The sequence below is a fragment of the Nothobranchius furzeri genome, chromosome 4, assembly GCF_043380555.1.
Source record: "Nothobranchius furzeri strain GRZ-AD chromosome 4, NfurGRZ-RIMD1, whole genome shotgun sequence".
In the NCBI taxonomy this organism is placed as follows: Eukaryota; Metazoa; Chordata; class Actinopteri; order Cyprinodontiformes; family Nothobranchiidae; genus Nothobranchius; species Nothobranchius furzeri.
In genome coordinates, this window is record NC_091744.1 from 68,591,108 (window position 1) to 68,609,711 (window position 18,604).

General features: G+C 44.3%; 1 protein-coding gene across 1 annotated transcript in view; it reads left to right on the forward strand.

Moving 5' to 3' along the window:
- Positions 1-18,604, forward strand: part of LOC107388792 (FERM domain-containing protein 5) — an 86,471-nt gene that overhangs the window by 45,898 nt on the left and 21,969 nt on the right. The gene's annotated exons all lie outside the window — the stretch shown is intronic.

Sequence of the window (18,604 nt, forward strand, 5' to 3'; positions counted from 1 at the left end):
ATAGACCATGTGCTGTCGCTTTAACTTCTCAATATAAAAAAAGCTTTTTGCAAGGTGTAAAGCTCTTAGTTATGGATGTATAAGTCTAAAAGTCGCATGCATAAACAGCTGTCCTCATCAGAAACACAGCGAAAGTTCTGCTTCAGGGGTTGAAATACCAGCTCAGTGGCCTAGTGGTAGAGTGTCTGCCCTGGGACTGTCACGCCCTGTCCTGTCTACTCTTAGGTTTTGTCTGTTCTCCGTTAATTGCTCCCACCTGCCTCTTGTTTCCCAATCACCATAGCTCCCGCTCCTCTTGTATTTAAACCCCTTCTGTTCTGTGTTCCCTGTCGTGTCATTGTTTCAGTGTTCCAGCGTGTGTTTCCAATAAATCGATGTTAGAAGTCCTCACCTGCCTGCCTGTTTTCCTCCCCGCGTGTGGATCCTTGCCTCACCTCAGCTCACCTCGCCACACGCGCGTGACAGAATGACACGACCCCCTGAAGGGTCCAGCGGGGAGATCCTCCCATGGAAGTATTTATTCCAGTTCTTCTCCGCCGACTATCGACCGGCTTCTCCTTCCCCAGCTCCAGCTCCGCCTCGCCGCAGACGGCGTCCCCGACCTTCTGCCTCGGCGTTCCTCGCCGCCCTTCCGGAACCGGACGGGACGTTGGAGGGAGAGATGCTCCGGGATCGCTCCAGCTTTGAGGGCACGAGGCTGGCTTTCTGCTCCCCCGGGGTTGGTCCACGGCGTGGGGAGAGACGCCGGAATCCGCCGCAGCCCTGCGCTTCAGGACGGAGCTGCGAGCCCACCGCTGGCCATGCTCGGCGAGCCAGTTCGGACACGCCCCCGGTCAGACCAGCTGTCCCGTCTCCGGCCGAATCGGCGTCTGCAGGAGGAGGAGCTGCGCTCGCAGCCCTGTGGGCGGAGCACGCCAGTCTACAGGTTGAAACAGCCCAGGTTCGTCAGACCATCGAACTCCAAGTCCTCCAGCTAGATGATCTGCTCGCGGAACTCCGCGGGCTCCAGCTGGACGATCTGCTCGCTGAGCTCCAGCTGGACCACCTGCTCGCTGAGCTCCAGCTGGACGAACTGTTCGCGGCTCCGGCTGAACCAGCTGTCCCGCCTCCGGTCCACTCGGCTCCTCTGTCATCTGTGGGAGGTGGAGCCACACCCACAGTCCAGCCAACTGAACTGGCCAGTCAACGGGCTGAGCTGGTCCGGCTTCAACAGAGCGCCCATTCTAATCAGCTCCGACTCGACGCTCTGCGCTCCCTGTCTTCAGCACTAGCACTGCTCGTTCACTCAAGGCCTGTTCCAGGGGGGGTCCAGAAGCAGACAGTGCAGACCCAGAAGCAGACGGTTCCGGTTCCGGCCCAGAAGCAGACAATGCGGGCCCAGAAGCAGACGGTACCAGCCCAGAAGCAGATGGGTCTGGTGCAGGTCCAGAAGCAGACGGTGCAGGCCCAGAAGCAGACGGTTCCGGTTCCGGCCCAGAAGCAGACAATGCGGGCCCAGAAGCAGACGGTACCAGCCCAGAAGCAGATGGGTCTGGTGCTGGCCCAGAAGCAGACGTTACCAGCCCAGAGGTCAGCGGTTCGGGGACCGGCGGTCCAGAAGCCAGAGGACCAGAAGCGGATGAAAGTCAACACCGCCTCCATTCCAAGGGTCGACGCCTCCATTCCAAGGGTCGACGCCTCCATTCCAAGGGTCGACGCCTCCATTCCAAGGGTCGACGCCTCCAATCCAAGGGTCGACGCCTCCAATCCAAGGGTCGACGCCTCCAATCCAAGGGTCGACGCCTCCAATCCAAGGGTCGACGCCTCCATTCCAAGGGTCGACGCCTCCATTCCAAGGGTCGACGCCTCCAATCCAAGGGTCGACGCCTCCAATCCAAGGGTCGACGCCTCCAATCCAAGGGTCGACGCCTCCAATCCAAGGGTCGACGCCTCCAATCCAAGGGTCGACGCCTCCAATCCAAGGGTCGACGCCTCCAATCCAAGGGTCGACGCCTCCACTCCTGAAGTTGGCTCGTCTGATGACGTCGCCGCCTCCACTCCTGAAGTTGGCTCGTCTGATGACGTCGCCGCCTCCACTCCTGAAGTTGGCTCGTCTGATGACGTCGCCGCCTCCACTCCTGAAGTTGGCTCGTCTGATGACGTCGCCGCCTCCACTCCTGAAGTTGGCTCGTCTGATGACGTCGCCGCCTCCACTCCTGAAGTCGGCTCGTCCGATGACGTCGCCGCCTCCACTCCTGAAGTCGGCTCGTCCGATGACGTCGCCGCCTCCACTCCTGAAGTCGGCTCGTCCGATGACGTCGCCGCCTCCACTCCTGAAGTCGGCTCGTCCGATGACGTCGCGTCTGGTCTGACGTCTCCTCCGTGTCCGGTTCTGATGGTGACTCTGAAGGTCGCTCCGGTCCAGCCTGCAGGGACTTTGTCGCCGGTCCTGCCTGTGTCCCCGGCCCAGCCTGCAGGGCTCCTCTACCGCAGGCGCCGCCCTCCCAGGGCCCGTCGCCTCCTCTTCTGCCCCAGGCGCAGGCCCCCAAGGGTCCGTCCCCATCTCCTCATCTGCCCCTGGCACAGGCCTCCAAGGGCCTGTCCTCGCCTCCTCATCTGCCCCAGGCGCCGGCCTCCAAGGGACTGTCGCCTCCTCATCTGCCCCAGACGCAGGCCCCCTAGGGTTCGTCCTCGTCTCCTCATCTGCCCCAGGCGCCGGCCTCCAAGGGCCCGTCGCCTCCTCATCTGCCCCAGGCGCCGGCCTCCAAGGGCCCGTCGCCTCCTCATCTGCAGCAGGCGCCGACCTCCAAGGGCCCGTCGCCTCCTCATCTGCAGCAGGCGCAGGCCTCCTGACTCTGCTGATCCCTGCTGCCTCTCCTGTGGTCCCTCGGTTCCTCTGGGCCCTCCCTCCGGGTCCCCCTCCTCCCGCCCTGCTCCTTGTTCCTGTGGGCGTCTGGGATCCGCCCTTTGAGGGGGGGGGGGGGTACTGTCACGCCCTGTCCTGTCTACTCTTAGGTTTTGTCTGTTCTCCGTTAATTGCTCCCACCTGCCTCTTGTTTCCCAATCACCATAGCTCCCGCTCCTCTTGTATTTAAACCCCTTCTGTTCTGTGTTCCCTGTCGTGTCATTGTTTCAGTGTTCCAGCGTGTGTTTCCAATAAATCGATGTTAGAAGTCCTCACCCGCCTGCCTGTTTTCCTCCCCGCGTGTGGATCCATGCCTCACCTCAGCTCACCTCGCCACACGCGCGTGACAGGGACTGGGAGATCAGGGTTCGAATCCTGGTCGGGTCATACCAAAGACTTTGAAAAAATGGGACCCAATGCATCCCTGCTTGTTACTCAGGACTAACGGGTTTGATTGAGGGGTTACACCACCAAATGGTTCCAGAGTGCGGCTGAGTCTGCAGCTCACCGCTCCTCCAGGGGACGGGTCAAATGCGGAGAACAAATTCCGCACACACATCAGTGGGACTGTGACTTTGACTTTAAACGATTAAATTAATCCAGCCTGAGTCAACGTCTAACTGGCTTTTTGGCATTTGAATTAATTGAACTCGTGCATTAAAATTAGGCATTGTTTTTATGCTAATCCTGAATCATTCATTTCAGCTCCTTTTGTTTAAGGAGGCAGTTTTACTTATTGAGGCAAGAAAAAAGCATTGCTGCTAAAATAAACCCAGACGATCTGGTGCTGAATGCTAAAAGAAATGTTCTGCGTAGTGGTCTAAGAAGGATCTATTAAAGTTTTAGTGGAGAGATGTGACAGAAAAGCTATTAGGGTGAAGCTGGCACTGGAATCCATCAGTGGTGGGCTGGATGACTCAGAAATCCTCATTGAGAAACATTTATTTCCACACAACCTGCAAGAAAAATCATTTAGCCACAGATGTCACAAACACCTCTGCATGGAATATGTATCTACATTCACTTTTTGTGTGGTCATGGTGCATCTGTTTGGTAAGACATGCACTGTTCCTAGAAGTCCTTTTTGCAGAATAACTCAGTCATCGGCTTTCAAGCCACTGTGAATTTAAAGCGTCAACAGATTAAAATCCAGACTTAGACACAATATTACCAGCTTTTTGGAGAATTCTTCCCATAGAAGAAAATAGGAATGTTCCACTGATTGAGTACTTGACAGAAGAGTACACTCTAATTTCCCTCTGGGATTAATAAAGTCTCTTTGAATTGAATTAATATGAACATCCATCTGCTAGTCGATTGGATCGACATCAAAACATTTCTTATCTTTGAAGTGTTGTTCACCGGCCTGTAAATTTAAATGAGATTTAGTGTTAATGAAATTATAACCAGTTGTATATTGTCTTTATTTTTTTCCTAACATCTTTTGTCTTATTGCATTTATATTTAAATTATGAATCAAATCAAATCAAATCAAATCAACTTTATTTATAGAGCGCTTTCACATGGCCAGAATGGACAAACAAAGCGCTGTACATCAATAAAATGCCACACAATAGGACAGAGATATGACCATTAAAATACATTAATAAATCCATTAAAATACACTAAAACATCCCTGTAAAATACCGTAATAAATCCTATAAAAATACAATAAGAAATCCATTTTAAAATACAGTACAAAAACCTGAGTGCCAGTTCACAGTCCATATCCGGCCTACTTCCCCCAACTTCAACGTCCAAAAGCCAGCGAGAACAGATGTGTTTTCAGTCTTCCTTTAAAGGTTTCTAATGACTTGGCCTGTTTTACATCGGCTGGCAGCTCATTCCAGAGACTGGGTCCAAGTACTGAAAAAGCTCGACTACCACGAGACTTCAGGCTGTACCTAGGCACAGTTAGTAATCTCTGGTCAGCTGACTTAAGGGAACGCACCGGGACATGCTGGTGGATGACATCGGAAAGATATTTAGGAGCCCCTGTGTTTAACGCCTTGAACATGTAACCCAGAAGCTAGAACCTTAATGAGGTATTAACTAATTGGCTTACTAATATGATCCATCCTCAATTTAGATAAAATATAAAATATAAATTAAGGAAATTAACAATACTAATTAATAGATATCTAATTAACTAATAGATAATTTCATAATGAATTATTGGAAGGGTGAATAACTAAAATAACGAGTTTAATATTAAACATCGGTTAAAACAAGAATCTTGAACATCCCTAACAGAAACAGAAGAGGAAAGCTGTATACTATTGGTCCAGGTGGGAATCTGAAATTTCATTGGCTGAGAGAAATAAGTCCCGCCTCCGCGAAATAAAACCGTGCGACGCAGCTGAGCGAGAGGAGAGACAAACGGCTGTGCAGCACGCAGATACAGAAAGCAAAGACTGAGCGGTTAGAGAGAGAGAGAGAGAGAGAGAAAAAAACAACGGTCGAGGCCGTGAAGAACCCTGATTTGGGTGCCGCATAGATAGAGGGAGAGGCGGACTTGACTCCTTCTAATAAGAGCTAGGAACTTGGAACCAACGCGGTGAGTAAAGAAAAAAGAAGAGAAAAAGCTAACGATGCAACTTAAAAAAAAAAAAGGAAACTTAAATAGCTTATCAAATTAATTCCATTCTTATAGATTTGTGTGGAGACGACAGAGTGAACCAATCCTCTGTAGGAGGGAACCGTTGGAGCGCGTTGGTGAGTGAATGAGATTAAATTCAGTAAATTATTAAATTCAAAAAGCTAATTACAGCAACCGAGGTGACAGCAGTGGGCTGCTAGACGTTAGATCCCAGGAGTTAACATCTCAAACTACCAGTTAACGGTGGTAGGGCATATAGGAGTTAACGGCTCAAACCGCCAGTTAACGGCGGTAGGGCATATGGGATTCCCAGGAGTTAACGGCTCAAACCGCCAGTTAATGGTGGTACGGCCTAGATGTACAAGGTCCTCAGGGGCGTTACGCCATAGAATTAGCAATGCGTCCCTTAACCAAACATTTAATAATAAAAAAAAATAGATAAATAAAAATAAATAAAAGCTAACTGATTAGGGAGGAATTATTTTACAAAGGTGGACCAAAGGACCAGAATTTATATTTTGTTGAATTTTGTTATAGAACATTTTATTTATTTATTTATTTATTTATTTATTTATTTATTTATTGTGTTACAGATATACAAGGTGTCACAATGCTGTATAGAAACACAACTAAATGTATCCTTGTTGTCATGAATGTATTTCTTGTTGAATAGTGTAGAGTAATAGAATCTAACTGAGCCTATTGAGCTGAACAATTGTTGTCATATGTAATTATATTTCCAGAGCTACTGAGAATTATTTTAATAGACAATCAAATTGATGTTATGTTAGTTGAACTGTGAACCCAAACATGATTGGCTATGCCAATAGAGTGAAGCATTTGTTTAAGTCTGTAAGACTTTATGCTGTGATGTGACGAGAAGGGTCGATGCCAACTCGCTAACAGTCCTGTTGTTTACAGGCTGGGTTTTTTTTTTCCTTGGGTTTGATCCCGACTCCTATGATCACTCACTTGGAACGAGAACTGGATTTCTTCCTGACGAGGGAGATGGCGAGCCTTAACCACTGAACGAACCAGGACATCTCAAGTAACTGAAGAGCAGACTGCTCTCTTCTGTGAACAATCTCAACGGTGCGGTAGGAAAAAATCGCACCACCGGACTCTGACTTTCACCCCAAGCGTGGGGATTTGACTTGACGCCGGCTGACTTGTGACTCATATGATCAAATCTCATACCGAGCATTTTACTATTGTCGATTGTTTTCATCTGTTTTTGTGTGTTATCTTTATGTGTTATATTTCCCATTATTATTAAAATTTAGTATATAAACCGTTTCATGCTATACCCGTGACTCCAGTCATTCTTAAACAACCTCCAATTCTCCCCGAACCTAATTATTGGCCCATTTGTTTATTTTTTCTTTTAATTATCTTATTGTATCCTGTAATCCGGTTACATAAAACTTGGCGAGCCAGCCAGGAGAATTGTAGAGTTGTTACCTTAGCTAACCATTGACTGACATCATAAGAGTGCCTGGAGGTCACAGTGGTTTGCCATTTTGGCATTATTGGTACTTTTGAGTGTTTTAAAATGGAAGTTGTGAAAACAGAAAAGGTCAAAGTTTCAAATGCTGTTTTAATCAGTGGGTTAACTGATACAGACCTTGATAACGAAGTCTTTGGGTTTATGGAAGGATTCGGACCAGTTAACAGGCGCATTAAGTTACCAAACTGTGATCAGATTATTGTGGAGTTTCAACATGAAGCCACTGTTAAGGAATTAAAGAAACAATGTTTACCCTATGACAAACCTTGTACTAGGAACCCAGATGTTTTCTTTCATATTCAAGACCTAGCCAGCGCGTACAGTCTAGAAACTAGCACATCTGCCACTGATGCCTATCTGTCAGAGCTCAGGGACATAGCTGCGCGTAGCAATCAATCATTTAAAGACCTTCTAATGGAGGAACTGGCAAAAATTGGGGAATCTTTAGGAAGGGATACCCATGCATCTGAACCAGTCACTGAACTAGAGCCAATGCTCCATAGTGACCAAGTTACATATTCCCTGCCTTTAACACCAGAAGTTAACTATATGAACAACTCAAAGGACAATTGTCCACCTACAGAGACTGGAAAACAAAACCCTTGCATTCCACCAAATCTTTTAAACACACCTGAGGTTCAGCGAGTTATTGTGGAACACATTGTTAAAAGCAGTGAGGTTATCCCTCCGCCTACTTCACAATACAGACTAAAACCGTTCTCAGGGCGAGTTCCACACCCTTCTTTTGAAACTGACTATGATACTTGGCGTAGTAGTGTAGTGTTATGCATAAATGATCCTTCACTCACCAAGTCCCAAATTGTACGAAGAATCGTGGAGAGTCTGTCAGCCCCAGCAGCGAGCATCGTTAAAGCTCTTAGTCCAAAATCCGACCCGGAAACGTACCTTGAACATCTCGATTCAGCTTACGCAGCTGTCGAAGACGGCGACGAGCTCTTTGCTCGCTTCTTAAACACAAACCAGGACAGTGGTGAAAAACCTTCCGATTACTTTCAGAGGTTATACACCTTGTTAAACCTAGTTATTCAGAGGAATGGAATTTCCTCCAGTGACGCCGACCAGCAGCTGCTCAAGCAGTTTTGCAGAGGCTGTTGGGACAGCTCGCTGATTTCAAACCTGCAACTCGAACAAAAGAAAGACAACCCGCCTCATTTTACAGCACTTCTCCTCAAACTGCGCACTGAAGAAGACAAACAGGCTACTAAAGCAGCACGCATGAAACAACACTTAGGGGCACAACGAACTAGAGTGTATTCAAATGTGCAAACAACATGCTCTCAGAGTAAAAACACTTGTGAACTGGAAATAGATGATAACTGTGATGACTTACGCAAACAAATCGCTGAGCTCAGGAGCCAAATTGCACAGCTTAAGGTTAACAACACAGATAAAAAGGCAAAGAAAACTCAAAAAGAGTCAAAACCCCGTGTGGGGACTAAAATTCCAGATGAGCCCAAACAGATTCAGCAGATAACAGCAGTGGTGCCCAGACCAAAGCCTGGATACTGTTTTAAGTGCGGAGAAGATGGGCACATAGCTTCTAGCTGTAGCAACGAGCCAAATCCAGCACTAGTTGCCACTAAAAGACTTGCTCTTAGACAGAAGCAGCGCGAGTGGGAGATGTCAAAGCCAATTGCTCAGTCTCCTCCTTTAAACCGGTAGAAGCTCCTATCGTGGGACAGATAGGTGCTAAAGTAGAACCAAGTCCCTCTAAGGAAAGGACAGAGAGACTTTTTTGCAAGCCAGTTCATGCTCATTCAGTGCCAAAACTTCCCAAAAGATTAGTGGGTGGGCGATGCACAGCTACAGTCTCAGTTAACAGTGTTGAATGTAATTGTTTACTGGATTCAGGGTCCCAGGTAACCACCATTGCCAATTCTTTTTACCAAGAACACTTACCTGACCTCTCAATTAAACCCATCAGTAATCTGTTAGAAGTCGAGGGCGCAAACGGTCAAGCAGTTCCTTATTTAGGATACATAGAGATAAGTGTCACATTTCCAAAAGAGCTCGATCAGTCTGGACTTGAGTTACCTACCCTTGCGTTAGTGGTTCCGGATATAAGCTCAAACTCTGATACACCACTACTCATTGGCACAAACACACTCGATCCTTTGTATGAGGAATTGTCTGCCAATAACTTACCTGATTCCAAGGCACTCTCTTATGGGTACCAACACGTGCTAAAAGCCTTAGCAGTCAGAAAAAAACAAAGCAAAGATGGACGAGTTGGTGTGGTGAAGCTTCGAGGGAGAACCCAAGAAGTTCTCCCTGCAAATAAAAAACTGTTACTAGAAGGGTTTATGCAACCCAGCCAAAACAAGCATGAGCCTTATGCACTCATTGAACAACCCACCAATGGTTCTCTACCAGGGGGTATAATTGTAGACTGTTGCCTCATTTCCTTACCTTCACATGGTCCATACAAAGTACCTGTTGTACTAAGAAACGAAACTAACCATGACATCACATTACCCACTAACTGTGTGATCGCTGAGTTAGTTAAAGCCGATCGTGTTATGCCATATCCAGAACCTGACAAAAGTGATCAGAAAGTACTTGCGGCGTGTAGTTCGCAGCAACAGACTTCACCTTCAAACCCTCCTCTCAGTTTTGACTTCGGTACTTCGCCCTTGTCCGAAGAATGGAAAGGGAGGATCACCAACAAACTTAACACTTACTCCGATGTGTTTTCGCACCACGATCTTGATTTTGGTCATACACAACAGATAAGACATCACATCAACTTAAAAGACGAGACCCCATTCAAACAGAAATCTCGGCCGATCCATCCACATGATTATGAAGCCGTGAGAAAACATTTGGAAGCCCTCTTGGAAACCGGTATAATAAGAGAGTCGGAGTCTCCATTTGCCTCACCAATAGTGGTAGTTCGGAAAAAGAATGGTGAGGTACGTCTATGTATAGACTATAGAAAGCTTAATCTGCAAACCATTCGCGACGCATATGCCTTGCCTAACTTGGAGGAGTCCTTTTCTGCTCTCGCTGGATCACAGTGGTTTTCTGTGATGGACCTCAAGTCAGGTTACTATCAAATAGAGATGTGTGAAAAGGATAAACCTAAAACTGCTTTTGTTTGCCCGTTTGGGTTTTATGAATTTAACCGTATGCCACAAGGAATAACAAATGCTCCAAGCACTTTCCAACGGGTTATGGAAAAGTGTATGAAGGACATTAATCTGAAGGAAGTGTTAGTTTTCCTAGACGACTTGATCGTCTTTTCCAACTCCTTGGAAGAACACGAAACCAGACTTTCTCACGTTCTTGAACGGCTTAGAGAATACGGACTCAAGCTATCACCAGATAAGTGTCGTTTTTTCCAGACATCTGTGCGTTATCTTGGACATATAGTATCTCGAGATGGCATAAAAACCGATCCAGATAAGGTGGAAGCACTCAAAACATGGCCGAAGCCTCAGACTTTGAAGGAACTCCAATCTTTCTTAGGATTTACCGGTTATTACCGACGCTTCGTTAAAGATTACTCAAATATTGTCAAGCCACTAACATCTCTCACGGCTGGTTATCCACCCAAACGGAAAAACTTTAAAACACCACCATGTAGATCAAAGTACTTGAACCCCAAAGAACCCTTTGGGAATCGTTGGAGCCAAGACTGTGAGAAGTCCTTTCAAACTATTATTGAAAAACTTACCACTTCGCCAGTTCTTGGCTACGCTGACGCAAAACTCCCATATCTAGTACACACAGATGCTAGTACGACCGGACTCGGTGCAGCGCTATACCAAGTGCAAAACGGTGTCACACAGGTAATCGCTTATGCAAGTCGCGGTTTAAGCTCTAGTGAAACTAGGTACCCTGCGCACAAGTTGGAGTTTCTAGCCTTAAAGTGGGCCATAACAGATAAGTTTCATGACTATTTGTATGGGAACACATTCACTGTCATTACTGATAATAATCCGTTAACTTACCTCTTAACAACGGCAAAACTCGATGCAACGAGCTATCGTTGGCTAGCTGCGTTGTCCACCTATAATTTTGACATCAGATACCGTGCAGGTACACAGAACGTTGACGCGGATGGCCTGTCTAGGAGGCTGCATGATAAACCTGAAGACAACTCAAAATTCACTGAGGAATGCCAACGACTAGATGAGTTCCGATCTCATCTTTTATCCTCTGTCAAAGAAGTCGAGCTTCAACTTCAAGCCGAAGCAGTGAAGGCAACATGCCAAAAGCACATGGTCTTGGATGAGACTGATTCTCCTTGTGGTTTAGTTCAGTCACTTGCCATGTCTGCAGCGGCCATTCCAGACCTATTCCAGTTGGAAGACAATAGTGACAGTTTCTTTGCTGTGCCCAAGTATAACCATGCTGACCTTGTCTCCTTGCAGAGGAAAGATCCAACCATTGGCCGAGTCATTCAGCTGCTTATGACTGACAATAAACCGCCAACTGATACTATTGCAGAACCCCCGGTGGTTCTTAACCTTTTGAGAGAGTGGAAACGGTTTGAGTTTCAAAATGATTTACTGTACCGGAGACGCCAATTAGGACCAGAGACATCATTGCAGTTAGTCTTGCCTGATTCATTACGTTCAACAGTCATGCAAAGCCTACATGATGATATGGGGCATCTTGGGGTTGAACGTACGACAGATCTCATTCGGTCCCGTTTTTACTGGCCAAGAATGGCTAGTGATATCGAAATCAAAGTTAAAACTTGCGAAAGATGTATCCGTCGGAAGGCCCTCCCTGACAAAGCTGCTCCAATGGTGAGTATTACCACCACCAGACCTATGGAGTTAGTTTGCATGGATTTTCTCTCCATAGAACCAGACAGTAAGAACACTAAAGATGTCTTAGTGATTACAGACCATTTTACAAAGTATGCAGTGTCCATCCCAACCAAAGATCAGAAAGCCACCACCGTCGCGAAGAACCTGTGGGAACATTTTTAGTCCACTACGGGTTTCCTGAGCGTCTTCATAGTGATCAGGGACGGGATTTCGAATCACGTACAATCAAGGAACTTTGTTCTTTACTTGGTATCCGTAAAGTCAGAACGAGCCCTTATCACCCTCGTGGCAACCCCGTTGAACGGTACAATCGTACATTACTCAGCATGTTGGGAACTTTACAAGCCACTGAGAAACATCACTGGCGCGATTTTGTAAAACCACTTACTCACTCGTACAATTGTACAAAAAATGACGTGACGGGATACTCTCCCTACGAGCTAATGTTCGGTAGGCAGCCTCGGTTGCCTATAGATATTGCCTTTGGGTTACCGCATTTGAACAAGCCCTCTATAACTCATTCTCAGTATGTTAAAGAACTGAAGAGTCATCTGGAACAGAGTTATGACATTGTCATAAAAAACTCTCAAAAAACAGCGAGGAAGAACAAAGAACGGTTCGACAGAAACATTCGTGAGTCCACACTAGGTGTGGGAGATCGTGTTTTAGTCCGAAATCTTCGCTTAAGAGAAAAGCATAAATTAGCAGACAAATGGGAGCAAACAGTGTATATAGTTCTCAAACAGATGGAAAACTTGCCAGTATACACTGTAAAACCAGAGAACGGAGAAGGACCCAACAGAACACTCCACAGAGATCTTTTACTGCCTTGTGGTTTTCTCTCTTCATTAGAAAATGAAACAGAACGCGTTACGAAACCTAGCAGACCTCATACAAGACAGAGTTCAGCCTTAGAACCTGACCCAGATGAGCCACTTGACGAAGAGGTAGATGAGTTTTATTACTCTGATCTTCCACAAGTGCTAAACCGACCATCCTATCAAATAGCGGTCACCTTGCCAAATAGGGAACTCATAGCAGATTCAGGACCGGTAAATAATATTCAACAACAAAACACACTATCCTTACACACAGGGGATCGCAAGGAACCAACCTTAGCTGGTAATGAAAATGCTGAATTGTCCTTACTTGACAAAGGCATCAACACCGAAACATTCTTACCTGACAGAATGAGTGAAACTGCGACATTCTTACCTGAAAGAGTGAAAGAAGCAGCAACATACTTACCTGAAAAAACGAAAAAAAACGAAGTATACTTACCTGACGTAGAAACGGGGGATGAAACTAACACAAACCTACCTCAATTGGATGGTGTCCTAAAGTCGCAGCAACGTGATGTAAGTTTTGAACCCATCATACACGATCAGACACATACATCTGAAAAGACCAAAGTCTTAGAGAATAGCTCATCAGCTCTGTCGGAAACAGAGAGCTCACTTCGTCCTGTCTCAGTTGAGAATCAAACCGAAACGGATGAGCATGATACTGTGCAACCAGAGATGTATGTCAGGAGATCTGAACGAAGTAGTCAGCCTCCTCAAAGACTAACTTACTCTCAATTGGGCAATCCACTAGTGACCGTAGTTAGGTCCCTTTTCCAAGGACTTAATAAAGCTTTTATTGACTCTCTTACTCAAGAAGTTGTGTACCCCGTAGAAACAATGCACAGGGACGTGCATGATATTTAATGGGGGAGGATGTAACCCAGAAGCTAGAACCTTAATGAGGTATTAACTAATTGGCTTACTAATATGATCCATCCTCAATTTAGATAAAATATAAAATATAAATTAAGGAAATTAACAATACTAATTAATAGATATCTAATTAACTAATAGATAATTTCATAATGAATTATTGGAAGGGTGAATAACTAAAATAACGAGTTTAATATTAAACATCGGTTAAAACAAGAATCTTGAACATCCCTAACAGAAACAGAAGAGGAAAGCTGTATACTATTGGTCCAGGTGGGAATCTGAAATTTCATTGGCTGAGAGAAATAAGTCCCGCCTCCGCGAAATAAAACCGTGCGACGCAGCTGAGCGAGAGGAGAGACAAACGGCTGTGCAGCACGCAGATACAGAAAGCAAAGACTGAGCGGTTAGAGAGAGAGAGAGAGAGAGCAAAAAACAACGGTCGAGGCCGTGAAGAACCCTGATTTGGGTGCCGCATAGATAGAGGGAGAGGCGGACTTGACTCCTTCTAATAAGAGCTAGGAACTTGGAACCAACGCGGTGAGTAAAGAAAAAAGAAGAGAAAAAGCTAACGATGCAACTTAAAAAAAAAAAAGGAAACTTAAATAGCTTATCAAATTAATTCCATTCTTATAGATTTGTGTGGAGACGACAGAGTGAACCAATCCTCTGTAGGAGGGAACCGTTGGAGCGCGTTGGTGAGTGAATGAGATTAAATTCAGTAAATTATTAAATTCAAAAAGCTAATTACAGCAACCGAGGTGACAGCAGTGGGCTGCTAGACGTTAGATCCCAGGAGTTAACATCTCAAACTACCAGTTAACGGTGGTAGGGCATATAGGAGTTAACGGCTCAAACCGCCAGTTAACGGCGGTAGGGCATATGGGATTCCCAGGAGTTAACGGCTCAAACCGCCAGTTAATGGTGGTACGGCCTAGATGTACAAGGTCCTCAGGGGCGTTATAGCTAACGCCATAGAATTAGCAATGCGTCCCTTAACCAAACATTTAATAATAAAAAAAAATAGATAAATAAAAATAAATAAAAGCTAACTGATTAGGGAGGAATTATTTTACAAAGGTGGACCAAAGGACCAGAATTTATATTTTGTTGAATTTTGTTATAGAACATTTTATTTATTTATTTATTTATTTATTTATTTATTTATTTATTTATTTATTTATTTATTTATTTATTGTGTTACAGATATACAAGGTGTCACAATGCTGTATAGAAACACAACTAAATGTATCCTTGTTGTCATGAATGTATTTCTTGTTGAATAGTGTAGAGTAATAGAATCTAACTGAGCCTATTGAGCTGAACAATTGTTGTCATATGTAATTATATTTCCAGAGCTACTGAGAATTATTTTAATAGACAATCAAATTGATGTTATGTTAGTTGAACTGTGAACCCAAACATGATTGGCTATGCCAATAGAGTGAAGCATTTGTTTAAGTCTGTAAGACTTTATGCTGTGATGTGACGAGAAGGGTCGATGCCAACTCGCTAACAGTCCTGTTGTTTACAGGCTGGGTTTTTTTTTTCCTTGGGTTTGATCCCGACTCCTATGATCACTCACTTGGAACGAGAACTGGATTTCTTCCTGACGAGGGAGATGGCGAGCCTTAACCACTGAACGAACCAGGACATCTCAAGTAACTGAAGAGCAGACTGCTCTCTTCTGTGAACAATCTCAACGGTGCGGTAGGAAAAAATCGCACCACCGGACTCTGACTTTCACCCCAAGCGTGGGGATTTGACTTGACGCCGGCTGACTTGTGACTCATATGATCAAATCTCATACCGAGCATTTTACTATTGTCGATTGTTTTCATCTGTTTTTGTGTGTTATCTTTATGTGTTATATTTCCCATTATTATTAAAATTTAGTATATAAACCGTTTCATGCTATACCCGTGACTCCAGTCATTCTTAAACAACCTCCAATTCTCCCCGAACCTAATTATTGGCCCATTTGTTTATTTTTTCTTTTAATTATCTTATTGTATCCTGTAATCCGGTTACAAACACAAACAGGAGGACCTTAAACCTGATGCGATAAAAAACAGGGAGCCAATGCAAGGCACGTAGGACTGGTGTTATATGTTCAGACCTCCTGGTAGATGTTAACAACCGGGCTGCAGAGTTCTGAACCGCCTGGAGGCGTGCTACTGGAGCTTGTCTAGCCCCGCATATAGCGAATTACAGTAATCCAGCCTGCAGGTAATAAAGGCATGGATTACAGTTTCCAAATGATTATGGGACAGAAATGGCTTAATTTTCGCAATGCGGTGTAGATGAAAAAAGCAAGATCTCACAACACTGTTCACCTGAGCATCAAATCTAAGATCTGCGTCCAGTTTTACCCCTAAGTTAGAGACCACCGCCTTCTGATGCGGTGCCAGAGTGGCTAAATCAAGCCCTTGGGCACCTCCTGGGGTCTTTGGTGGCGTGAACAGAATAACTTCAGTCTTGTGTTCGTTGAAACACAAGAAGTTCTGAGCCAGCCATTGCCTGATGTCCTCAAGGCAGTCCAACAGAGGTTGAATGGTGCATAAACCACCACGCTTAATTGGAAAAATGACCTGGCAATCATCAGCATAGAGATGGAATGACACATTGTGTTTACGAAATAGTTCACCCAGGGGTATGAGATATAAGGAGAAAAATAGTGGGGCCAAAATCGATCCCTGGGGAACTCCCCATGGCAGCTCAGCCAGATCGGAGGAACAGTCCACCAACCTCACACAAAAACTCCTCCCAGTCAGGTACGATCGTATCCACTGAAGTGCCTGGCCCGTAATGCCAACAGACCGCTCCAGCCGTTTTACCAGGATGTTATGATCAATGGTATCAAAGGCTGATGACAGGTCCAAGAGCACCAGAACCACAGCATCACCAGAATCAGTTGCCAATAAAATGTCATCAAGGACCTTAAGCAGCGCCGATTCAGTGCTATGAAAGGGTTTAAACCCAGATTGAAATACTTCTCCAATTTCCCGTTCCTGAAGAAAAGATGTCAGTTGGTTAAACACAGCCCTCTCTATGATCTTTGAGATGAACGGGAGTGTAGATACAGGTCTGTAATTGGACAAGATTGTGGGGTCCAACCCTGACCCTAATTCCTTCAAAGCAGTTTATGACATTATGCCAATTTGATTAGCAGTTTACGTTGTTGAAAGCTTTGTATTTATTGTAGGATTTTATTTGTGTGTTTTTTAGAATATTTTTTTATTTTTGCTCTCTGGCTGAAGAGAATGTCATGAGATTTAAACCTTAGCAGCTCAACCAGGAGCTTGAATCAGTCTGATGAATTAACTGCAAAAGAAAATCTTTTCTCTCCAGAGACAAAAGTAAGAAAACACCTCAAGGCTTAAAACACACACACACACACACACACACACACACACACACACACACACACACACACACGTGCACACACACACGTGCACACGTGCACACACACACGCGCGCGCGTGCACACACACACACACACACACACACACACACACACGCGCACAGTCAATGGCATCACGTTTCTGCTCCTCTCACTATGAAGTGATTTCATGTTTTATTAATGGTCTGAGCTCCTGTGTTGGCACGGAGAGCATTTTAATGATTAATCTTAAAGCAGAGTAGCCATTGTAACCTTAGACTAGCATGCTTTTGCTTCAGAGCTACATCAGAAACATTATTCAACAGAATTTGGAGAGCTATCAGCTTGTGAACCTCAGCATGGTTATCAGATATTTTATTAGATGGGACTGGGAATTGTTCATCACAAAGTTTAGACTCAATTTATTACAATTTCAGGCAGGTATGATGGCATCGCGAATGTTATAATTACGCTTTTTTTTAAGTTTCATATTTTAAGGAAATATATATATATATATATATATATATATAAATTCATAATTTCCAAAACACACAGTTCAAGAAAATTCTGATACTGACTTCAATAAGAAAACGTGTAATTCAGAGACACAATGAAGGACTTGTCAAGATGAAGAAGAAAAAGAACAGAATGATGATGATTAGGATGAAGAATATGATGATGAGGAAGAAGAAGAAGATGATGATGATCGGGAAAAAAAGGATGATGATGGTCATGATGATTTGGAAGAGGATGATGATGATGATGATGATGATGATGATGATGATTAGGAGGAGGAGGAGGAGGAAGATAAAGACAATGATAATATTGATGAGGAAGAATAAAATGATGATGATTAGAAGGATGAGGAGGAGGAAGAAGAAGAAGAAGAAGAAGAAGAAGAAGAAGAAGAAGACGAAGATAAACCTGCCAGAATCGTATTCAGTGGGTTGATGGTAATCTAGAACACGCCTACCAATACATTTTGACTGAGTGCTAAGTCCAAACCTTTGACTACTGCTGTCTATTTTATTTGACATTCTTACCGTTAATTCTTTATTTATTAGTTTTTTTAGATGAGTCACAGAAAGTTTCATTCTAAAAATTATTTTTCTAAACGAAGCCCTTGGTTCACATGTTTAAATGTCCATCAAACTCATCCTGCAGCATATCAAAGCTTATTTCCTTAATCTGCAGATGCTCCTTTAGTATTGTCATGATCCACCCATCCAAGCAAATTATTAGTATTAATTAGAACTTTCAGGACATCCTTTCTCTCCTGCAATCACTTGTTATCTCAGGGATACTAGAGAACAAGAAGAAGGGGGGTTACTGTGATGCAGCTTACAAACAAACGTGAGTTTTCCTACTAAACAAAGGACCAGATGTTGTCTCTGACTCACCGTGTCTTCTGCTGCAGAACTGTGTGAAATGCATTTACTGTAGCTTCATTACTGCTCATTTTTGATTGAAGAACTTTGTGATCAATCCAAAAAGAATACCATGTTTTGCTCTTTACAGACCTCAATGTTTTCAGATGTTTTCGCGTGTGTGAAACACAAGCCAGATATAAAAAATCCTAATATAAATAATAATCCTAATAAAATCATTCAACTTACATGACTCAAAATTGTGAGAACATTTTATTTTGATAAACAATATACTTCATCTTTTTACTCCAAAAAGATGTCTCTATAAAAGAAAAGAAGCTACTT